The following is a 24792-nucleotide window of genomic DNA, read 5'->3' as shown; positions in this document are numbered from 1 at the left end:
AAGGAGAGACTAAGGTACAGAAATGAAGATAAGGGTCATCAGATGTTGCTCCAAGCTGCTCTGACATCTCTTCCTGCCTTGAGCTCTCCATGTAGACATCTAGCATGCTTCAAGGAGTCCCTTGCACACCCATAAGTCTATCAGTACACATTCTGTTGGGGGCAGGACTGGGTGTTGTTAGTGAAAGCATCCATTTGTGTGAGTATAAGATGGGTTGAGATGGGCACTTGCTTACATATTGGTGGCTCTCTTGGCTCAGCTGATCACGTCAGAAAAGCCTTGCTGGGCTGTGGTAAGGCATAAACCTTACAAAAAGAACCTGTTGCTGAGTCCATACTTCCAAAATCTCCTTCAGAATGCACAGGATTAACACAACATTGGTGTGTGGATGTGCTGTGTGGGTGTGGAAGCACTCACAAGTGTGCAAACACAAGCCCACGTTGTTTACAGTCTACAGTGTAAATCAGGAGGTTGGCCCTGATAATGAGGCAATAAAACAGCCCCTGCCTGGTTCCTGGCCTCTCAGGCAGCCTGGGAAAAAGGGTTTATCTTGGATCCTCTGGCAGCTGCTAATATAATGAGGAAGTAATAGAAAGAGGGATGGTCCAGGAAGGAAGTCTGCACGCTTTGAGAGTTCTCTTTCCTATCCAAACACAACAAAATCTCCTCCATTGCTAGACTGTGGGCACAGGCTGTGAAATTCCACACAAATGGAACCCTACCAGTGTGAGGATTTTCACAGTGAATTTATCTGTGGAGAATCAAACAGGAAAACAGAGTGCTTCACAGAAATAGGGAAAACCAACACTGAAATCAGCTTGATTCATTTCTTTTCTTCTTTTCTTTTTTTCCTTCTTTCTGGTGCTTGGAGCAGAAAGGGTTTGGGGGCCACATCTATGCCACCAACCTGCTGCAGTGTTTTTAAAAAATGCTGTTCCCAACTGCGACAGGCTGCAGACCCGCAGAAGAAAGCCTGAAGCCTGAAGCGGTGGCTGTGTGCAGATTACCCTCTGGATGAAGCCAAAAGCAGCTGTGAGAAGGAGCAAGGCTTGGGAAACAGAGATGCCTTTAATCCCAAAGAGTTCTCAAAGCTCCATCCACAGAAAGAAATGCCCTCTCTCTCTCCCAGGAGATGAGTCCACACGCTAGGCATATCAAAATGGTGCTCGGACTTCTGGATATGTGGGTCTTTTACTTCTGAAATATCTCAGAGCCTAGAAGAAAGCAGCTAACGTGGGTGATGCCGGCTACCATGGAACACACAGAGTGAGACAGTGTGGGGGAGGGGAGACTGGGGCTCAAGCACCCCTGGGCGGGTCTCAGAGCTATTGCTCTCAGGCTCTTCCTCCTGTCTCTAGGAGGTTGTACAGCAGAGAAAATCTCAGCATCCCCTAGACGCATGCACACAGTGGCCACACAGAAGGGACACTCAGAGCACTGGGAGTGGACACAACTTTAGGGCTGTCGTGACCATGTCCCTCCATATCTGCTTGCTTGAGTCAAGGATACTGGTCAGTGGAGCATGTCACATCAGAGCAGACGGAGACATAGAGGCATATGCACCACCTGTCCATCCACTCTGAAGAAAGATGGGCTCTCTGCCACTGCAGTCACATAGCACGAGCTCTGCAGGGGTACAGGACTGGGGATGTTAAAGGAATTTATACAACACTTGGCGCTTTGGGAGCCTCCGAGAGGATACCAAGCTTACAAGGGGTGTGACATCTTCCTGGCCTGGAGATTCTATTGTCCAGAGGAGAACAACTGCAGATCTCTAGAGTGTGGTAGGATGTTATGTGTGTATAGAACTCCTTCCCATGTAAACTCCCAGAAGCTACAAATCATCATTGGATTATGTGACTCTGGTCTTCAAGGGAAAGTGTGTGGTTTCCTGTAGTGAACTCTAATAGCTGACTGATCACACACAGCGAAGGGATTATTACTGTGAACCTGGCACTGACCTCAGAACTTCATACCCATTTCTCTACACGCCCCAAATCCTGACTCTCAACATCTTCATCTTCCCCATTTCAAAATGAGGAAAGCCCCGGGAAGAGATAAGGCTCAAGACCATTATCTCTGAACTCCAGGACTGTACTTGAATCTACGAAGTGGAGCTGTGAGGTCTGTGCCTTTACAACTACACTGCCATATCCTAGAAACAAGGAGGGACCCAGGCTCTATGATCTCAGCCACTTAGGCTAAATCTACTAAGACTGCAAGTTCAATGGCAGTCTGCAAAATTTAATGGGACCCTATAAGTAGAAAGCAAGCTGGGGTACCACTTAGTGATAGAGTCTTTGCTTAGTATGTGAGGACCTAGGTTCCATCCCCCAGACAGTACTTGGGGATGGAAGGGAGAGGGGTGGGGAGGAAACTGCACTGAACAGAATGGCCAATGCAGCACTTGGGGAGAAGGGAAAACCACTGTATGCCGGGGTGAGTGCCAGGCTTCGGAACCACACACAGCTGCATTAACGAGTCCTAGGAAGGCTGGCAAAGATAGGGAGGGAGGGAAGTGGCCATGTTAGTCAGAAAAGAATAGCAAGGGCAAGGTTAGATGATGGATCCAAGGGGCATCATGTGACAAGGCTACCAGGGCCTTGAGAGACAGGACCCTGGCTTCTACCCTGTAGGATTTAAGGGCCCTTTGGGACCCACAGAGAATATGGCACGATTGTGCATTCCTATATTTTAGGTAGAAAGTGGCAAAGTTCCTCTAGCAGGATAATTTGATGGACCGACAAACCACAGAGAACAAGAAGCAGCCATGAGAGTGGACCATCAGCTAGCTTCTTTTCCTCTCTGTAGCGAGGATGTGATGTCTCCTCCATTGTATAGAAGATGAGTCCTTTTGTTTTATTTTATAGACAAGGTCTCCTATAGCCCAGGCTGGCTTTGAACTTCCTACATACAGAGGATAACCCTGAACTCCTGCCTCAACCTCCCAAGTGCTAGGATTATAGGCACGAATCCACATGCCTCATTTCATGCAGTACTATGGACTCTGGCACCAGAGCTCCATGTTTGCTAGGTAAGCACTCACTCTATCAACTGAGCTACATCCCTAGCCCCTGGAAGTAGAGGGTGGGAAGGGAATTCCTTTCTGAAATGTTCTCAAGAAGCCCAGTCTTTCAGGTTGAAACCCTTTGCTATCTAGTTTAATTTCCCATCAGAATCTTGAGGCCAAATCCTGAGACCCTCCAGACTCCAGGGGAAGTCTCTCGATTATTTACATGTCAAACACAAAGCTACAGGGGTTGGTAGGTACTATGCTTTTTGTAGGTAAAATGTGCTCCACGGGCCTACGTATCTGAACATTTGGTCCCCAGTTGGTGGTACTGTTTGGGACTTTGCTGGATGAAGCAGATCACGAGGGGTCAGCTTTGAGCCTTACTTATAGTCTATCTGCTTCTGCTTCCTGTTCTGACGAGAGGGAGATAGTGAGAACACCAGTGGCAGGCACACTAACACATCCAAGGAGTCGGCTGCCACCATGACTTCCCCATCAGCATGGACTAGCCCCTCAAATCAGGAGCCAAAATAAACCTTTTTTCCTTTAAGGTCCTACGTGAGGGGCTAGTGAGATGGCTCAGTGGTTAAGAGCACTGACTACTCTTCCAGAGGTCCTGAGTTCAATTCCCAGCAATCACATGGTGGCTCACAGCCATCTGTAATGGGATCTGATGCCCTCTTCTGGTGTGTGTCTGAAGACAGCTACAGTGTACTTATATAAACAAACAAACAAATAAATAAAAAGATCCAATGTGAATGTTAGCATCTCCTCTAGGCGCTGCTCAACAGTTACCTAGCAACAGCTGCCCACCAGGTGCAAGTCACAAGTTGCAAGACGTGCAACTTCACATCCTCCTTGAAGCTTAGACACCCCACGATATTCTGGGTCATTCTATCCTGAAAGAAACGAACAAACAGGCTCATTAAATTACTAATAGCAAACTATGGAGGTGTTAAGTAAATACGGACTGTTTGCTCTCTCTTCCCCTCTTCCCTTCATCTCCTCTTCCTCTGTCCCCCTCCTTTTTCTGCCTCTACCCCCATTTCCAGGTCCCCTTACCACCAATAAATTCCTTTATATTAAGAATCATACAGTGGGGCTAATGCAGGTGTGATTCTTGCCCTACCCTCAGGACAGCTTGCTAAGAACTCTTAAAAACACAGAGACAAATACTGACCTCCAGCTTCAACCAGACTGCTGAAGATGGACAACTTCACATCCTCCTAGAAGCTTAGATGCCCCATGATCTTCTGGGTCATTCTATCCTGAAAGAAACCGACAAACAGGCTCGTTAAATTACTAATAGCAAACTATGGAGGTGTTAAGTAAAATGCTCTCATTTCACAGACAAGGTGAAATGCAATTCAGAATGAAAGTCTGTGGGGATGCCTGTAAAAGTTTGCTGCTGGACGCTTTATTTATTCTGGTAACAGCCAACCCTCTTCTTCCCTGGCTATCAGGTTGATAAAGACATCATGTATACTTCCCTATGCAGTGCTGGTGAGAAATGAATTCAGAAAGCCAAGGTTGGAGGGTTGAACATTGGTTGTGACTCTTGCAGCATAGGAAAGTTTTTGTGGAGATGGTTTCCCCTTGATGGTTGTGTTCTGGTGAGCGTGAAATAGAAGACACCCCAAGTCTGTACCCGAGAGTTCAGAATTACTTATGTAGGGTACTCCTTTGTATAGGAGAAAGAACAGGGTCCAGAGTCTGTCACTTACAGCAGTTTCAGGTCTAGTCAGAAGTTCAGTAACCAGGGATGCTTCTGCGAAATGGTACTTAACCTAGCAGAAACTGTAGCTTAGTAAGGACTTCTGATAGAAAACAAACAAACAAACACCCTCCTGAGTTTCATGTTGATTTAAAACTTAGTTTATAATCTTTCTAAAAATGGAAGTGATTTTCTAATACTAAGCCCAAGTCTCCATATTTCATAGAAAAATGAGCCCTTCAAGATATAATAAAAGCCACACACACACACACACACACCCAGGACAGTTCCCATAGTTTTAGACAGAGGTTGACTTGTCTCCAAAGAGCAAATTTGTCTCTCGCCACCTCAGAAGACCTTAGAGCTTCAGCTGGCTGGGATCTCGGACTAATGGAGTTCAAACCTCTCACCACACGCACCTAAAGACACTGCACGGTGGAGCCGCCAGCCAAATAGCGACCAGGCCAGAGAAAACCAGATAAAATGAGTGCTTACGGGTGGCAGACTCCATGCTCTCTGCTTCAAACACGTGACACCACATGTAGCGCTCAGTCCTCCATGAAGCATGCACAGTGTGCCTCCATTTTACAAATAAAGTCACATAGGCCCAGGAAGCTGGGCTCTTCAGCTGGGCCTCTATATCTGAGCCTCTGTTGCGAAGCAAGCCCCAAGTAGGTACTGTGCACACAAAAGGGCGATTAGCACATTTTCTGACTTCAGTGAGCTCACAATGAATCATGGGTGGAGAGGGGAATTAAGTACCTTAAATAGAACTCTACTGTTCAAACTGCAGTTTCTGATATATCAGGACATAGTTCTTTTTAAAATGGGTCTTTTTTTTTTTTTTCCTCCTCTCCCTTCCGCCAGTGCGGCACAAAACTGTTAGCTCAATCCTTCCTAGGTCAAGTCAGGTGGAGCTCAAGTTTCACGTACAAGAGCAAGACCCTTTCTGAAAAAGAAAGGGAGGGAGGGAGGAAGATGACTGTATACATAAATGAAGCTGACTTTAGAACCAAATGACCACTGTCTTCTTAGAGGTCCATGTGAAATGGGGAGTGCAGAGGAGCCAGACTCTGTCTGGGGATAAGCCAGCATGGATAAGCCAGCATGGAAAGCCAGACGAAGCAGACTGCAGTTCGTTCCTCATCAAGGGTGAGATGCTTGGGGCTGAGAAGGATTCGTAATAAGTTTCAGGGGTAGCACAGCGTGTACGGTCTAGCTCTGTGTCAACTTGCCACATAAGAGAGTTGTCAGTTATTAAAAGAGCATTTTTCTTAAACAGTGATTGATAGGGGAGGCCCAGACCATGGTGGGAGGTGCCATCCCTAGGCTGATGGCCCTGGGTTCTATAAGAAAGCAGGCTTGAGCAATCTATGGGGAGCAAGTCAGTAAGCAGCATGCCTCCATGGCTTCTGCATCAGCTCCTGCCTCCAGGTTCCTGCCCTGACTTCCTTCTGTGATGAACAGTGACGTGGAAGTATAAGCCAAATAAACCCTTTCCTCCCCAATTGGCTTCCCCTTTCCTTCAACCTGGGACTAAGGAATGGGCACCTATCAAGCCACAGGGAGGTTCCATGACATCGACTCTGTACCACAGAAACAGGACCCAGAAGATGTTGATTTAAAACCTCTAAACAGAACATTAAGCCCATCCCTAATTGTTAGAACTGAAGATGCTGCCAGAAGATCAACAACACATTGGCGAGGTCAGGAATGGAACCTCCGATCTCAATATCCCCTAAGAGAAGGGAAGCATAGAAACAGGAAGTCAGGAAGCAGTGAGCTCCACCCAAGCTCAGCCCTTTGGATGACCTGAACTCTGAGCACAGTGCCCTCTGAGACAGCATGGTATTCCAGGATAAAACAGGTACTAAATTTTCTGTCCTTTTAATAAAACTTCCTTCAGACGTGTGCTGGCTACTGTGTTTACAAGCCGGGGGTTTGTGGCAACCCACTCAGGTTTCTGAATACAGATTCCAGCTAGAGATGAGGGCCACTTAGAGAGTAGCCTCACACCACTTCACTGTACTTCCCTCTGACGAAGGGTCTTCGGGGACAAGGCAGAGGCCAGTGGCCTCCTTGTGTTATTTTGGTGACCTAATAATTGCACATTTATCTGTTACATGGTGACAAGAGATGAGGCCACATTTAATTATCTTATCCGCTACTGAATCTACATTTTACTTAGGTAGGTGTGTGGCAACAATGACAAGAACCAGGTACCATACAAAAGAAGTAGTTGTAGAGGCAAGAAAAAAAAAAAAAAGACTAAATGTTTTTCACATTTTTACAGTTTTCCTGATACAACTACAGATCAAAAGGTTGTAACTTAGCCTGCTCTTGCTGTAGGGTATGGCTAACAAGGGGTCACAAGCCAATGACTAAAGCAGAAGAAATAACTAGGGCATGGTTTTTGTTTTAATTCTATCAAGCAGAAAGTTGAGGAGCTGCGCAGTTGCTCAACAGAACCTGGGTTCAGTTTCTCGCAGCCGTCTCAGGCAGCTCACAACTACCTACATGTAATTCCAGCTCTGAGCGCTCTGATGCCCTCTTCTGGCCTCTGTGGGCATCGCACTTACATTCTCAAACAGCCACGCCCACACATATATACATACATTTCCAAAAATAAAATCTGGGCTGGAGTGATGGCTCAGTGGTTAAGGGCATGCACTGCTCTTCCAGAGGACCTGAGTTCAATTCCTAGCAGCCACACCATGCAGTTAATAACTACTGCCCTATAATTCCAACTTGGGGTGGGGCAGGGTGGGGTGGGGTGAGGCAGTGGGGGTGGGGTGAGGCAGCGGGGGTGGGGTGAGGCAGCGGGGGTGGGGTGAGGAGGGGGAGGAATCTGACACCTCTGGTATCCACCATCACTGGCATTCATGTGCACATACCCATAAACACACACACACACACACACACACACACACATGCACATAATCAGAAATAAAAAAAGCAAGTGAATAGTTTCTGTTAAAGTGAACCAAAAGGAAGTCTGTAAATAATCACCATTTTAGGGGTTACTATGTATTGTTATCTATATTAGCAAATTATGTGAGATTTTGAACACATTGGTGCCCATGAAAGATGAAACTGCATTTGATATTTTCTGAGTGTATAATTTCTCATGCACCTTAAGTCTTTATTCATTTATTTGCTTATTAATTTATATTGCACAGGCTAGCCTCAATCTTGCAACTCTCCTGCTTTAGTCTCCAGAGTGCTGGGATTGCATGTGTGCCCCTACCACATCTGGACAACACAGTTATTATTTTTTGGACCAAGGACTCTGGTTTGGCTAATAGGTTCAAGGGCAATACAGCAGAGAGTTCAATGCACAATGGTCCTCCGTAGGCAAAGTGCACATGGACTTTGGTTAATAAATTGGTGCTCTTATCCTCACCCTAGAGGAGAAGAGACATGAGACAGGGTCTCACAACAGTGACCCCCAAACTTTCACTGCTTATTCTGAACTTGTTTATGAGTTCACAGGTATGCTTAATATTTTTGCTGTTTCTTATAGAGCTGATGTATTCTTCTTTATCATAGGACGAACAACATGGAAGATGATGCTGGTTTTTACTATAACCACGGGCAACACAAAAGTCTCGAAGGATTGGATGCTTTTTCTGGACATCAGCAAACATCACCTTTTACTAATAATAGACTAATAATAGTGTAGACTCAAAAGAGATTCACCTGATCCTTTACATTTTAAAGTACTTTTTAGGCTTCACAATTTCACTTAAGTTTCTGGGATAAACATTTGTTTTTAAAAGTCTTAGAATTGGGGCTAGAGAGATGGCTCAGCAGTTAAGAGCCCTGGCTGTTCTTGCAGAGGACCTGGGTTCAATTCCCAGCACCCACACTGCAGCTGGCAACCATCTGCAACTCCAGTTCCAGAGGATCTGCAGCTCTTATGTGACCTCCACCAGCACAATAATGCACCTGGCACACACACACACACACACACACACACACACACACACACGAAAAACACCCGTACATATAAAATAAGAACAAATGACTTTTTAAGAGTCCCAAAATTATAGGCAACACATGAGACAAAGGAATTTAAAAGGTAAAAATTTTTTTTTAATGAGTCTACTGGTTGATCGAATTTAACTTAGCTACTTCTGAGCTTTACCTAAAGGTTGTTCAGTAGATAAAGTCTAAAAAGGCATTTGCAGTGGTAAAATGGAATAGTAAGATGTAGCTAATAGTAACATGTTTTTCGTTCTTTATTTTGGTGCTGAGGTCTCAGTCTAGGCCCTCACCTGCCTCTTAATTGGCTTAGGGACACCCTCAGCCCCACTGATAGTTTGTAATGGGTAAGGTTAAGCTTTTGACGGCAGCCATGCCCAGCAGGATGCTAAGTGGATGACGTGAAAGTGTGAGAACCGAGGACCCCAGGAAGTGAGAAACTGGCTGTTGAAGTGGAGAGGGGAAGGTGTTGGGAATGGGGCGGGGCACAGGGACCCAGCCTCTGGGACAGCAGAGTACATTTCCTGGTTGGCTTGAGTGTCATTCACTTACATTACATCACACACTTGGTGTGGCTTTCTGTATCTGTAGGCTTTCCTCTTAAAGGGGATTTATAGGGAGAAATCCTTGGTTTGAAATAGGGAACCGACAATAACCAGAATAAATTACTTGGTATTTCCAAGCCCGGGAGGACAAACAAAATTAAATAAGCTCTTTTTCTTCATTTGGCAAGGGAGAGGCTGTGTAGTGAGGGGTGTGGTCACTGTCTGTGAGTTATGCCACCCAAGCAGGAGCGGCTTCTCCTCTTCAAGCAGGTGTTTGCAAGTCTTAAACAGCAGGTCTGTGTAATCTACTCTTCAGAATCAGCTGTCCTGTAGCTTGGGAGCTGATGTTAAAGTCTGGTATCTAAATGCTTTTAGTTTTTTTGCTTGTGCATGTGTGTGTGTGTGTGTGTGTGTGTGTGTGTGTGTGTGTACGCTTGTGCATTTGTGTGCTCATATGTGCATGTCTGTGTGTGTGCATGCACACGTGTGGTGTGTGTGTGTATGGTGCATATGTGTGTATGTCGTGCGGCTGTATGGCGAATGTATATATACAGTGCGTTTGCTCAAGTATAGATACTAAGATGTCTTCCCCAAATCCTCTCTCATTATTATTTTTGAGGCAGAGTCTCTCAATAAACTGAAAGTTCAGTGACTTGGCTAGGCTTGCTGGCCCGCCATCCTCTGGCTGTGTCTTCTTCCCCAGAGCTAGGATTTTATGGGGCACATTGCATGATGCTCTGGCTTTTTATGTGGGTATCTGGGTTCCAAACTCAAGTCCTCATGCTTGTTCAGTAAGCAGTTACCCACTGAGCCCTCTCCCCTGAGAGCCCTGCTTTTAGGTTTTCCTCTGGTTTGGAGCAGTTCAGGATTGCTTCTTCCAGCAGAAATGGTTGCGACAGATCCCAGGTAAATTCTTCCAAATCACACGCCAAGTCACACTGTTTGCTGGACATGGCGTCTGGGTGCCCAACCCCCCACTAGCCAAGGCCTTCCAGTACCTCCTGGCCATACTCCAGGGTGAGAAAAGCCAGCACACAGCCAAGGCGGAGCCTGGGTATGCAACTCAGGCTCTCCAGAGTCCCAACTTCTCTCGCTTTTCCATCACTGGGGTGAAAACTGGCCCGTTCTGTTTATTTTCTCCCAGAGCTATTTAACATAGGAGCACAAAGAATGAGTGAGGAAAACCACAGCTGTGTGGACCAGAATGATCTCCAAGCACAATAAACACTCCCAAAGAGGGAGGAAGATGGTAAGCCATAGATTTCCTTTCTAGCATTCTTTAAAAATAAATGCAGAGCCTTTGGGGAGGCAGCCTGACAGGTTTCCACGGGATGAGGAGGGTGGGGAACAAGTGGGGCTTTGTGTACTAGCTGCCTGCCAGGCTCAATTCCAGTCTGGAGTCTGCGCCCCCCCCCGGCCAGGGGACAAAGGCTCTGGAGCTGGCCCACAAGGCAAAGGCAAAGTTGCTGCCCTGAAATCAACAAGGATTCCTTTCCTCTCTTTAGCCCTTGGCAATGTGTGGCAGCCAGGAAGATGCTGGGCTCTTGCATCCTCCCAGCTACGTCTTGGCCTGCTGAGAAACACCAGGATGGTTAGGACCTCCAACTACAGTGGGCTTCGATAGAGTGCAAGCCAAACCTAAATTCTGGGCCACCACATTTTGGAGTTGTTTCCCCCTGAAACATGGGAGTAAATTCCACAAAGCTTTAAAGCAACATGTGATGGTTGTGAGAAAGGGACACACACACACACCCCTGGTTTCTATATCCACTTCCACAGGTCCATCCTTTCTAACAGAGGAATCCGTGTGTCCTGCATAGCACACTTTGAACATCATCAAGGCACGGGTGGAGTGCTGCATGCTGGGAAGCCTAAAACCAGCTGCCACCAACAAAAACCCATCACTGTTGGAGGATGGCAGGAAAACACATTTTCTTAAGTGCTTTCAAGGAGAGAAACAAGGCTGTACGGTATGAGGAGCTCAAGTCTGTAAGCCTAAGAGGCAGGAGGTTCACTGGCAGTACAAGGTCAGCCTGAGCTACAGGGTAGGATCCCTTCTCTAAAAGGTGGGGGTGGGATGGGGTGGGGAGTTGGTAACCAGGTAACTATGAGGCAGAGCCTAGACTAAATGTCAACAGGCACCTTAGTCAAAATAGCAAGATCTTACAGTGAGAGAAAAGATGGGGTGGGGTCAGAAAGAGAGGGAGGGAGGGAGAGAGAGAGGGAGGGAGGAAGGGAGAGGGAGAGAGAGGGAGAGAGAGGAGGAGAAGAAGAAGAAGAAGAAGGAGAAGGAGAAGGAGGAGAAGGAGAAGGAGAAGAAAGAAGGAGGTTGGAGAGATGGCTTGGTGGTTAAAAATCTGTACTTGTCCATAGGACTCTAGTTCAGTTCCCAGCACCTCTAATGGGCAGCTTATGACCACCTGTAACTCCAACTCCCGAGTCCTCTGGTTTTGTGAAAGTGGCTCCCCAAGGCTGGGACCAGCATGCTAAGGTCACTAGAGCACATACCAAAAAGATAAGAATCTGTACTTCAAATAAATGGCTTCCCTTCTTTCCTTGGTTTCTTCTAACCTTCTTAAAGGAGAAAAAATGTATTTACATAAGCAGGGGATGTCACTTCTATGTATGTGGACATATGACTAAACAACGTATTTTTAAAAATCCCTTTCAGACAAGTGAAGTTAATATCAGGTCCCTCATTTAGCTCTTAAGGTGCCCTTGAGAAATTTGTTTTCGTGGGGGGGGGTACATTTTAGTTAGCTAGCACCTCTGCCATATCCCTCAAAGGGAGACATTACCACTCATGGCTACAGTGACTACGCTACCTAGTTCTATGTCAACTTGGCATATCTAGAGTCATCTGAGGGAGGGAACATCTATTGAAAAAAATGCCTCTCTTAAGACTGAGCTGTAAGCAAATGTTTAGGACATTTTCTCAAATAGGGATTGATAGGTGAGGGCCCAGCCCATTGTTATAGAACTAGGAGTCCCAGGTTCTATAAGAAAGAAGGTTGAGCAAGCCAGTAAGTAGCACCCATCCATGGCCTCTATATCAGCTCCTGCCTCCAGGTTCCTTCCCTGGGGAGTTCCTGTCCTGACATCCTTTGATGAAGAACAGTGATGTGGAAATATAAGCCCAATAAGCCCTCTCCTCCTCAGCTTGCTTTGGGTCGTGGTGTTTCATCACAGCAATGGTAACCCTAACTAAGTCAGGCCAGGGACTGAAACTGGTTGCTGATTGTGATTAAACAATGCCCATAGGTCCCTGCAGGATGACGTGACTTTCTCAAGATGAATGACTGAAGCCACATCACAAACTGCAGAGCATCTGTAGCTGAAGATGATGGTCAACACATAAAGAGCGGTAGGTGAATATGGAAGGAGACAGCCATCACTTCTATGGCAGTCATCCAGATAGGCCAAGGAGTCACAGGGCGGATGGGGACTGCCTAGGCTCTCCCTGGCCAAACACCAGGGCAGGTAAGTTTCCGCTCCAGCAAGTGGGATCTCTCAGCTCATCTACCAGGCGGTGGTGGGGACTCCAGCAACACCCCGGAGAAGACCCTGACACACCCCAAAGCCGACTACTAGCTCCTTCCTGGAAAGCAAAATCACACACTAAGCATGCTTAACCCTTTTCTGGCAATCGTCTGACGTGGTAGGGGGGCGTGGTAGGGGGCGTGGTAGGGGTGGATCTGGAGAACCAGCTGTCATCTTATACACTTCCTAAGCTAAACCCATCTTCTCCAGGAGACTTTGTGGGCAGGGCCTGCATTTTGGTCAGGTTTTTCATCCTCCAGTGAACACCTTAGGTAAGGTGGGAGGGGTGGGGGTCATAACTCCAGCCCACACAGAGTCAGGTGCCCCTGCCCATGGAAAAGGTCCCCCTGTGCTCTAGGCAGGGAAACTGTCTTGACACAGCAGCTGGCTTCCTGCGCCTTTGCTTGCACATCTGACATCTTTACACGGAATGAACTTCAGAGAAAGAAGAACACGGTCTAATACAGTCTGTTTAGGGGGAAAGACTCAAAACTGCACCTCTGCGTAGCCATCCCCACAAGCCTTCAAAGCAAATGTGGTCCAATCCAGAGCAATTTTGTCTGGCAAAGACACTGTGCTCCCAAGGATCAAGGTAACAGGAGACAAGCATCAGCCTGCTTGAACTTCAAAAGGAGTCTAATCACCACCACTGTGAACTCCCCCTCCAGACAACGACTGGCCCCCAGGTTGAAGATGAGTCACATCCCACCCTCAGAGCTCCCCCCAAAACACACATCATCCTTGCTGTCCCCAGCAGTCACTTAAAGTCATCCTAACCAAAGCAGGACCATTTATGAAAGGGCTTGTGTTTAGCTCTGCTCTCTGTTTAGTTCCCGTGTATTTTTCCAGCTAGTCAATCTGTCTGTAATTAAAATCACATTGCCGCAAACCTTAGCTGTTATGAAAAGTCTTACCAGATGTATACAATCCACTAGCTGTAGTATTTGGCATGCCTGCGATGGTCCCATTAAAGAGGGGCAAGCCAGGCCTGATTTGGAGCGTGGGTTATATGCTTTGGATCGGTTGTTTTTCACTGACACTAAGGCAGTGTGGGATACTTAAACCCCCTTTTCAACAATCACAAGGGTATGGACTGTATTTCAACCAACATTGAAAACCACTGCACCTTATCAAAAATAGGCTGGATCGATGGCTCAGTGGTTAAGAGCCCCGGCTGGGCTTCCAGATCAGACCTAGGTTTGATTCCCAGAACGCTCATGGACGTTCATGACCATCTGTAACTCCAGTTCCGAGAGATCCAAAGATACCAGCCACACACATGGCGCACAGACATTTATGCAGGCAAAACACACAGATACATAAAAATAAAATACAAAATTAAGAATTAAAAGGAAACACAGCTATTTGGTGGGGCTGGGGAGATGGGCGAGGCAATCATGTGTTTGTCATGGAAGCATGAAGATCTGAATTAGACTGCCAGAACCCACATTAAAAAAAAATATCTAAGTGCAGTAGTTCACACTGATAGTCTTAGTACGAGGCTTGACCAATTAGCTTAGCCTAATTGGTGACAAAGCCAGCAAGAGACTGTGTCCCAAAACCAAAAGGAACACCACACACACATAAAACAAAGTAGACAACACCTGGGGAAGAGCAAGCACACTCACATGGACACAAGCACACGCGTGCACACACACACACACACACACACACACACACACACACACACACACACTCAAACCTAGTGCCTGTTCAAGGAAGTCCCTTTTGAAGATTCCCCCACCTTCTGAACCCAGACTAGCCTGCTTGGCCTTCACAAAGGCCAATGCTGTCAGGGTCTCCGAAGCCCTGTGGAAGCTGAACGGAAACAATGCAGGTGCCATCCTGGCTTCCATATACAAAAACCAACAGGCGCTGCAGAGATTAGGTGAGGTGATTTTAGGACAAAGAGAGGAAGGCCTGAACTACTGTAGATAATACGATTTGAAGCCCGTGCTCCAAGAGGCAGCAGATAAACTATGAACAGATTCAAGGAGTGAGCTAAAGGCATGCATGCTGACAAAAATCCATTCCTGACTGACTCCTGAGAGTAATATCAGGGAGAGAGAGCAAGGCCCCACCTTAATACCTTCCCCACATGCCCACATTGTCCCCTTCCCCACAGGCCCACACTGAACCCTCCCCCACAGGCCCACACTATCCCCTCTCCCACAGGCCCACACTGAACCCCTCCCCACATGCCCACATTGTCCCCTCCCCCACATGCCCACACTGCATTTTCCCCTATACACCCACACTGGGTACTATCATCTAACAAGAAAAATAAAACAAAATACCTATGTGTAAAATAATAATAATAATAATAATAATAATAATAGTGGGAGGCTGAGATAGACCTTGCAACTCTGGTACACTCCAGCCACACTTGATAGAATTTGTAGATAATACAGCTATAAAGTTACAATTTTGCTTTAAAGGCATTCTTACATACAGATTTCAGAATTAGCTGAAATCTCTCACAGCATGTGACAGGAAGAGACATATGTTCCTAATCTGTGGGTTTAAAATTGTTTAAGGCTTACATCAATGAGACTTCTCAGTAGAAAATTCAGGCCATCAACCTCAGACACGAGAGTATAGGAGCAGAGGTGGCTAATTTGACTTTTGAGCTTCATGTTTGACCAACAAATCAGTTGTTAAATTATTTTTTTTTTTTTAATGAACTTTCATCCGGAGCCAAAAGGGTAAGAAGCACAGGCACGCTGGGAAACAGGAAGGCCTAGTTTCTTGCTAGAGGTGTGTTCTGTTGAGACAAGCTGAGGCTGGACGGAAGCCCAGGGTCCCCACTACCTCATGAGAGAGAGAACCAGAGAGAATGAGCTCCCAAGTGATGCAGGTATTAGGCTCTTGGAGCTGAATGGTAAGCCATGGAACATTCGAAGCAGAACGCTGGTGGGCTGGGCATGTGGCTCACATGGTAGAATCCTGGGCTACCATGCCTGCAGCCCTGGGCTGAATCCCCAGCACAGCATAAACCAGGTGTGGTATACACATCTGGAATTTCAGCGCTTGGGACGTTTAGATGACAGAATTAGAAGTTCAAGACCATCCTTGGCTACACAGCAAGTTTAAGACCAGCTTGGGCTACATGAGACTGTCAAAAACAAAGAAACAAACAAAGACGCCCAGAAAATTGCCAAGTAAGCCTAAAGATTGCATTCTTTAAAGAGGAAGGTGACACGTCACTCAGTTACCGAGGACTGTTTGCTTAGTATCTGGAGGCTCTGGATTAAACCCTTCGCATGGCCCCCTCAGACCTAGCAAAGGGGGGACGTTATCAGGAAATGACTGAAATCATTGTGGAGGCATGTGGTAAACTATGAAAACCATGATAGCTCACGGGTTAAGCAAAGGGAAGATGGGGAATAAAGCTGGATGAAGAAAGATGCTGCAGCAGAAATAACCAGCTGGACTGCAGGGAAGAAAAGGTTATGCACAAAATGGGAAGAAGTGGTCCAGTGGTCCAGGCTGTAACTAGAGTGGAAATAAGGATTGTCCAAGTCCTCTGGGTTCATAGACGTTCACAGACAACCAGGAAACCTGCATGGAACTGACCTAGGCCCTCTGTATGGTCTAGAGTTCTGTGGTACTCCTAACAGTGGGAGCAAGGGCTGTCTCTGAATCTGTTGCCTGCCTTTGGGACCATTTCCTCCTACTGGGTAGCCTCGTCCAGCCTTAGTAGGAAAGGATGCGCCTAGTCTTACTGCAAATTTATATGCCGAGGCTGGTTAATATCCATGGAATGCCTGCCCTTTTCTGGAAAGAAATAGAAGAGGAGTGGATATGGGGGTGGGGTGGGGGGACTGGGAGGAGAGGAGGAAGGGGAAACTGCCTTTGGGGTATAAAAAAAGTCATCAAACTACAAGAAGAGAAAGAGGAAAAGAAGGAAGAGGAAGAAGAAAAAGAAGAGGAGGAAGATGGGCTGGAGTGATGGCTCAGTGGTTAAGAGCACTGACTGCTCTTCCAGAGGTCCAAGTTCAATTCCCCACCAGCACATGGTGGCTCACAACCATCTGTAATGGGACATAAATAAAGTTAGAGAGAGAGAGAGAGAGAGAGAGAGAGAGAGAGAGAGAGAGAGAGAGAGAGAGAGAAAGGAAGGAAGGAAGCTCCATTGGCTCATATATTTAGAAGAAGGAGAAGGAGAAGGAGAAGGAGAAGGAGAAGGAGAAGGAGAAGGAGAAGGAGAAGGAGAAGGAGAAGGAGAAGAAGAAGAAGAAGAAGAGGAGGAGGAGGAGGAGGAGGAGGAGGAGGAGGAGGAGGGAGAGGGAGAGGAGGAAGAGAGGATTGTCCTTGTCTATAATGTCATCATCAAAACCCATCACGGGTCCAATGTTAGCCTTACTCAATGTTCCCATCTGAACAGCAAAACGCCAGCCCCCTGTGGTAGTACAAATGGAATGTCCCTAATAGTCTCAGACATTTGAATACTTAGTCCCCAGCTAGTAGTGATATTGGGGGGATGGGGGTGGAAGGTGTGGCCTGGCTAGAGGCAGTATATCACTGGGGGCATGTTTTGAGGTTTCAAAGGCTTCCCACTATTCCCAGTGTGCTCTGCTTCCTGTTAGTGGTTCTAGATGGAAGCCATTGGCATTCAGTTTCCAGCTGCTGCTGCCATACCTGCTGCTGCTGACAGATCTGCCTGCTGCCATGCATCCAAACCACAGGGATGGTAATGGACTCTTATTCTCATGGAACCATGAGCCCAAATAAGCCCTTCCCTCTGTAAGCAGCCTCGGCCATGGTGTCTGAGCATAGGAAAGTAATTAAGATGGCCCGGGGTTAACAGAACAGAACAGAGGCTGGAAAAGACAGGATATCCGATGTCACGGGTGTAAGCCTTCCTTCCTTCCTTCCTTCCTTCCTCCCTCCCTCCCTCCCTCCCTCCCTCCCTCCCTCCCTCCCTCTCTCTCTCTCTCTCTCTCTCTTCTTTCTTTCTTTTAAAAAAAAATTTTTTTTTCCAGGCAGGGTTTCTCTGTGTAGCCCTGGCTGTCCTGGAACTCACTTTGTAGACCAGGCTGGCCTCGAACTCAGAAATCCGCCTGCCTCTGCCTCCTGAGTGCTGGGATTAAAGGCGTGCGTCACCACTGCCTGGCTCAAGCCTTTCTTCCTTCCTTCCTTCCTTCCTTTCTTCCTTCCTTCCTTCCTTCCTTCCTTCCTTCCTTCCTTCTCTCTCTCTCTCTCTCTCTCTCTCTCTCTCTCTCTCTCTCTCTTTCTTTCTTTCTTTCTTTCTTTCTTTCCGAGACAGGGTTTCTCTGTGTAGCCCTGACTGTCTTGGAACTCACTTTGTAGATCAGGCTGGCCTTGAACTCAGAGATTCACCTGCCTCTGCCTCCCAAGTGCTGGGATTAAAGGTGTGTGCCACCACACCCAGATCTTTTTTTTAAAAAGAGAAAAAACAAAAACAAACAAAAAAAGATTTATTTATTATTATATGTAAACACATTGTAGCTCTCTTTAGACACACCAGAAGAGGGCATCAGATCCCATTACAGATTGTTGTGAGTCACCATGTGGTTGTTGGGATTTGAACTCAGGACCTCTGGAAGAGCAGTCAGTGTTCTTAACTGCTGAGCCATCTCTCCAGCCCCCTATCTTTCTCTTGTACATCTGTTATATGACAGTAAGGTTCACCAGATGAGATGGCACACGCCTGTGAGCACAGAATTTGGAAGGCTGAGAGAAAATAAGAATCCAAGATCACCTGGGGTCGTGTAGTGAGTGTAAGACCCCACTGGACTACACAGTAGGTGCCCATTTCAAAAAGAAAACAAAACAGGCAAATAAACAAACACTTATGAATTGAACAGTCAAACAGCCTCCAAGTCAGTTTCTCCTGTTTGGAAGATGTAATTCATTTAATTAGTTAGCTAGTTTAGCTAGTTAGTTAGTTAGTTAGCTAGCTAGCTAGCTAGTTAGTTTGTAAGTTTTGTGGATGGACTCCAGACCCTCACACGTGCTTAGCACATTCTCAATAGCTGGTCAGTACATGGATATTTATTGGATTCTTTTTAAACTGTTTGTTATTATTATTGGGGGTCAGGGAGCACCGCCCACAGAGCGTGCATGGGGGCAAAGCACAGCTTTGTGGAGCCACTTCTTCCCTTCAGCCTTTTACGTGGGTCCTAGAGCTCCAACTTGGGTCTTCAGGCTTTCAAGGCAAGCTCCTCTACCTGATAAGGCCAGCCCCTCCCTCATCAGAATGATGCTGAGACCTCAGCGGCCCTTCACGCAGTACCTCAGTGTTCTTACACTTTAGCCACAAGTGGCAGGCCTTCCATCTGCTGTGTATGTGGGGGTGGGCGGGGGGACTCCGCTCTTTTCTTCTTTCACTGGGCAACACAATGCCACATTCTACTCCAGGACCTGCCACAGGGCCCAGAGATGACTGATGGACATACAAAGCATAGCCACAGGTAGGGGTAATCACTTGCCTGAAGACTAACTCATTAACTAACTAAAACCACAGTCAAGTGCACACTGTACAGAGGAAGAAATGAGAGCTGCCTACTCCACAGTCTGTGGAAGCTAAGACTAGGATTCTGAGGCTCTCCAGGCAGGGGTGCTGAGTGGCTCTCCAGAGGAGGCTCGGTGCTCATATTTACTGTCTTCCGTCTCGGTTAGTTGCTAATGTCTTGTGATTTTTTTTCCCCCAATCTTTCTCTTATGCTGAGATGGATTTTTCATTGCTGTTGTTTAATTTAAATCAACCCAAGGTCTTGCACAGGCTAAGAGTGAGACTTTTTCCCCCAATGCCTATTATTAATCTAAAGATAAAAAATCTATTGGAAGAAATAGCTTTCTATTTGTTCAAAAATATCTTAGGATGTCTGCCTCTTGACTAATAAAAGGTAATATTTTGATCTTGGATGTTTCCTCCCTGACAATGAACATATGCAGTGTTTAAAATCTGGTTTCTTGGTTTAATTTAAGTTTTTAATGCCCCCCCCCCTTTCTCCTGTCTCATCTTTCATTTGACAAGAATTGGTTGGTAGAAGGTCTGTAAAAGAATACAGTTCAGACTGAGCTAAGAAGACAATAACTTAAAAGAATCCTCAGGGCTGGGCAGATAACTCAGTTGATGAAGTACTTGCTCTGCAGGCACAAGAACCCATGTCTGAATCGCCAGAACCCACGTGAAAAAACAAAACAGCAGCAGCAAACAACAACAACAAAACAACCAACCAAACTAAAAACCCAGGTGATGTGGCACTCCCAATATCGGTGAAGCAGGGGTAAGAGGATCCAGGAAGCTTCGTGGCCAGTCAGTATTACTGACTCATCGAGCTCCAGGTTCATCGTGAGACACGGTCTCAAAGAATAAGGTAGGTAGAGAAAGATAAGCAATATTTATCTCTGGCTTCTGCAAACACAAACATAAATACAGACAGAAAGGTAGAGGCATGGGAGAGAGAGAGAGAGAGAGAGAGAGAGAGAGAGAGAGAGAGAGAGAGAGAGAGAGAGGAAAAGGAGGAGAAGGGGAGGGGGAGGGGAGAGAGATTCGTCCAAGGGGTCAGGTCTCCATAGACACTAAATCTTAAATGATACAGAAACAAAAGATGCTTTAGCCCGAACAGCTCCTCTTGCTGTAGATACAAGATTTAAGTTCATCATTTTCTCAAGTATGGAAAAATGCTAAACACTGCCATTGAAAACTTTGCTTCCCAGGAGAGAAGGGGAGGGGTCTCCCTGGGGGGGGGGTAAGTTTGTCCTTTGTCCTTTCATAATCCTATTAACTGGTCCCTGAAGGAATGTGGGTGGCTGGGAGATAAGAAGCCTTTGAAGTAAAAGCCCTTTACTAGCCCTTGGCGGTAAAACTCCAGTCTTAGCAAGCAAGGCCTCATAAGCATAGTGAAACCCTGGGCGTCAGGGCCCTGAGGACCCTGCTCCTTTGACAGCTTGCTGTGCTAGGGAGCAGGGAGCAGACCTTGCAAGTTGCTCCATGGAAAGAGAGAGATAAGGGGGCTCACCGTCCTCGAGTGGAAGCAATTTACTCCACCAGGCTACAGGGTTGACCTCAAGGGTTTAAGTGAACCCTTCAGCCGCTTCCTTGCCCCGACAAAGACCCCCGGCTCCCTCACACAGCAATTACAATCAATCTCAAGATGTCCTTCCAGCAACAAAGGATGCCGAGACGACTGCTCTTCATTAGCCAGGAAAATTAAATCAAGACCTATTGTGTGCAGAGTGCTCATTGGCTAGCGGCAATCTAGATGAGGGAATGAGCTTGTTTGTCTAGCATTTCCAACCGAGTACTGATGAAGAGATGCAAAAATTTACTGGTGAATTCACAATCACGGTTGGGTAGGGGTGGCAGACCACTTTAGTGAGTTTCTAAGGGGGGCTAAGAGTGTTCCCTTCCCAGCCCGTAAGGGTAGTGTGGGCATGGTGGGGCATGTCTCTAATCTCAGCACTTTTGAGGCAGAGGCAGGAAAATCATACCTTTGAGGACAGCCTGAGAGACCCTGTTTCAAATTCTTCCTGCCATCTCAACAGCCCCGCTGCAGTAAGCCCACATGGGAAATGGGTCAGAGGGACTTCCCTTAAATGATCTTTATAATAATCCTAAATTCCTGAGGCCTCAAGACCTATGTTCCTGTGAGCTTAGGTCTCTGGGTAAGCAGTTCTGTTGCTGTTATACCTGCTGCGAGTGCCTCTCTCTCTCTCTCTCTCTCTCTCTCTCTCTCTCTGGCTTTTGTGTCTGTCTGTCTGTTTGCTTTCCTGTCTGTTTATATGTGCTTTCGGAAGTCCGATCCCCTAGAACTGTAATTATAGGCAGTTGTAAGCAGTCTGACATGGGAACCGAACCGCTGCTTCCTGCAGCATACTAAAATAAATAAATAAATAAATAAATAAATAAATAAATAAATAAATAAATAAAAAGTATTCTAAAACTTGAAAACAAACGAGCGCCTCGGCTTTCTGCACTCTCATTTTGTCTCAGCGTGATCGTTCTATGGATTTCCTCCGGCCTCACATAGGACTGCAATCCTTATTTTAAAAATACTGCCTTCCCAGACCCAGATTCAGGCATAGCTAGCCGAGAGTAGATTAAAGGCTTGTGCGGAGCGCCCTCTTGAGGCAGTCTTTAGAGATGTCGAAACTCTCGTTGACTAGCCCATGGCGGTAAAACTCCAGTCTTAGCAAGCAAGGCCTCATAAGCATAGTGAAACCCTGGGTGTCAGGGCCCTGAGGACCCTGCTCCTTTGACAGCTTGCTAATGAAACTCAATTCAAAGATAAAAGTGTTGGGATGGCTGCACTGTCCCCTCGCTAGAACGGAATTCCTTATCTCTGAAGTCAAGGTAATCGGTGGCAGGAAGATACAAAAGCGCAAAGGCGGACTGAATGAATTTATGTGTACAAAATAACAAACAGAAAAAGGCGGCTGACAAGGGTAAGTGGTTACAGGGCTTGAGTCTGTCTGCCAGTTCTAGATAGTGTTCCTTATCTAGGAGACTCGAGGGGCAAGATTTCTCCACCGTGAGTTGCGGGCTGTGAGTGTGTCACAATGCTTAGGGGCTGTGTTTGTGTATTTGTTTGTTTGTTTGTTTGTTTGAGACAGGATAATAGTTAGCCCAGGCTGGCCTTGAATTCACCTCCTAGCTGAGTCTGGGTTGTTAAAACACTAACCTGACTGTCTCGCGCTTCCCCTCTAGGCTGAGTGTGAAGATCCGCCTTGCCACTTAGCAGTGTGTGAACTTGCTAAGCACCCCTGCCACCCTCCCAGATCATATGCACAGCGCTGATAGGAAAATGCACTTCAGAGGGTTGTGAAGAGAACCAGGTAAGGAAATGTACATATAGACCTCTGTATAGGGAGCTAAAAACCATCATCTGCATTTATGGGCTTTGTTAGTGAGAAACAAGATGGGATCCTTTTTGTAAAATTATCATAATGGTTCCTTTTATCCCTGATCATTGAACCCTTTCAACTTAGACCAAAAAAACAAAAACAAAAACCAAGGTTGCCATCATTGTGGAGTAGGAACAGACTGAGTGTCGCACAGGTGGAAGGTGATTCCTGGCCAGCAATGGGGGCTCAGGCCAGGATTCATTCAAACCTTAGCTCAGTTAATGATGTCAGCACGTTATGTTTGAGGTTCTGTGCTCCCTCTGTGAGCCTTGTGTCCTGTTCTTCTGGAGATGCTGGGGATGAGATGTCTGGATTGAGAGTTGGTCCCAGACCCCCTCTATCTACCAGCCTGGCTTGCGAGCAGACGTAATATAATGATCACTCTCTCTCTCCTGTGATCCTGGCCGCCAATCAACCGATCACTGATCCGAAACGCTGGCTCTCCTGGCTGATAGGTTCACTTGCTGACCTGTTTGCCTCGAGTCTATCCCTGTTCACAATTCAACCCAGGCAGAGAAGCTGCCTGTAAAGTGTGATGTGTGAACTGTCTTGGAGAAACAAAATGGAGAAAAGAAGTAGGGGGAGTGGGCCTGAAAGCTTCCGAAGGGAACAGAGAGGAAGGCAAAGCGAGATGGGGTTACAGGTGAGAGTCATCTGAAAGGTGAAGTGGGCTCTACTGAAGCAGCCGTGTAAGAGCAGAAGGGCTTGAGGGTTAAGACAAACCTGTTTCTACACAGTGTGTGTGCATGTACGTATGTGAAGTTGTCACACAGTTTGATGGCACAGCACACAGAGGATTTCTTTCCCTCTGCTGTGCTCAAGTGCACCAGGATAGAGATGCAGGACACTCCACTCTAAGAGCATCAGGGCAGCATCAAGGTCATCCTCTGATATTCAAGGAGTGTCTGACAGGCTAGGCCTCCTCTGGATGATGACAGATATTGGGGGGGAGATATGCAGAAGCTTCCAGAAAGAAACACACGTGATCTGAGTGGGAAACTCAGATTTGTTACACATACAGAGCAGGCTAGTGACCTCCCTACGAGGAATGTGTCCGCCCAGTCCTGCAGCTGACTCTAATCCTACAGATCCACTACCTCTGCAGGCAGAGGGTTGAGCAACTGAGGCAGCGTGCCCAGGGAGACTTTTGAGAGCTGAAAGTCTGCAGGCATTTTATCATCCGTCTTTTGAGACCTAGCAAGGCCTGGGAAGGTCCCCAAGGTATAAGCAGAAGCCACATACCCCATTTCCCCAAAGCCTCTCCAGCCAGTCACACCCCCTCACTTCTTCCCAATTTCTAGATAGGGAACTCAAAGGGACTGTGATAACTGGGAAGCTTTGAAAGTGAACCCAGGCTTCCAGTTCTATCCTGGACCTTTGTTTTGCTGGTTATCGTGAGCAGAGCGAGCCACTGTCGTTAGGATTTCTAGCAAGTTTGTGGGAATAATGTTCTCTGATTTGCTGAGTGGTAGGAGAGGGAGAACAGGAGAAAAGCAGGGTGAAGGGGAGAAGGAGAAAGATCTAAAGGTGTAAATAGGAAAATCTTTAGTTTTTTTAAATTAATTTATCTTTTGAGGCAGGGTCTAATTAGACACAAGCTACTCTCAGACTCCCTAGGTCAGCAGTTCTCAACCAATGGGTCTCAATCTCTTTGGGGGCGAGGTCAAAAAACCCTTCACAGAGGTCCCATATCATACACCCTGCATATCAGATGTTTATATTATGACTCATAACAGTAGGAAAATGAGAGTTTTGAAGTAGCAAGAACAATAATTCTATGGTTGGAGGTCACAGCATGAGGAAGGTTGAGAACCGCCTCTCTATAGCTGAGGATGACTGTGAGCTCAGCTCCTCCTGCCTTCACTGCACAAGCTCTAAGGTTACAGGTGTGCACCACCATAGCCTGTTTATTCTGTGCTGGGGATGAAACTCCAGGCTTCATGCTCATTAATCCACATGCTCTACCAACTGAGCTATACACCACCGCCGCCAGACCTAATTCACTTTTTAAAATACCCTCCAATAATTACACTCTCGTCCTATGATATAATGAACTACAGTGACCCCTGCCCACCAGTGAGCTGGATGAGGCTTGTCTCGCCTGCACCCCTTCCTGACCC

At 46.6% G+C, this 24792-nt stretch overlaps 1 long non-coding RNA gene across 6 annotated transcripts in view; it reads left to right on the top strand.

The window, feature by feature from the left end:
• The first annotated feature begins 12521 nt into the window (after positions 1-12521).
• Positions 12522-24792, top strand: part of Gm34035 — a 29690-nt gene continuing 17419 nt past the window's right edge. Inside the window, exons 1-3 of one of the 6 annotated variants that reach the window (XR_003952290.1) lie at positions 12522-12620; positions 19919-20142; positions 22476-22603. This is a non-coding gene — a long non-coding RNA (predicted gene, 34035). Of the gene's footprint in view, positions 12737-17406; positions 17490-19091; positions 19234-19918; positions 20143-21869; positions 22214-22475; positions 22604-24792 lie in introns of those variants that run through there. The other 5 variants (XR_001782146.2, XR_001782144.2, XR_003952291.1 and 2 more) reach the window with 5 other exon arrangements.

The sequence above is a fragment of the Mus musculus genome, chromosome 17, assembly GCF_000001635.26.
Source record: "Mus musculus strain C57BL/6J chromosome 17, GRCm38.p6 C57BL/6J".
In the NCBI taxonomy this organism is placed as follows: Eukaryota; Metazoa; Chordata; class Mammalia; order Rodentia; family Muridae; genus Mus; species Mus musculus.
This window is presented reverse-complemented; position numbering and strand designations above follow the sequence as displayed.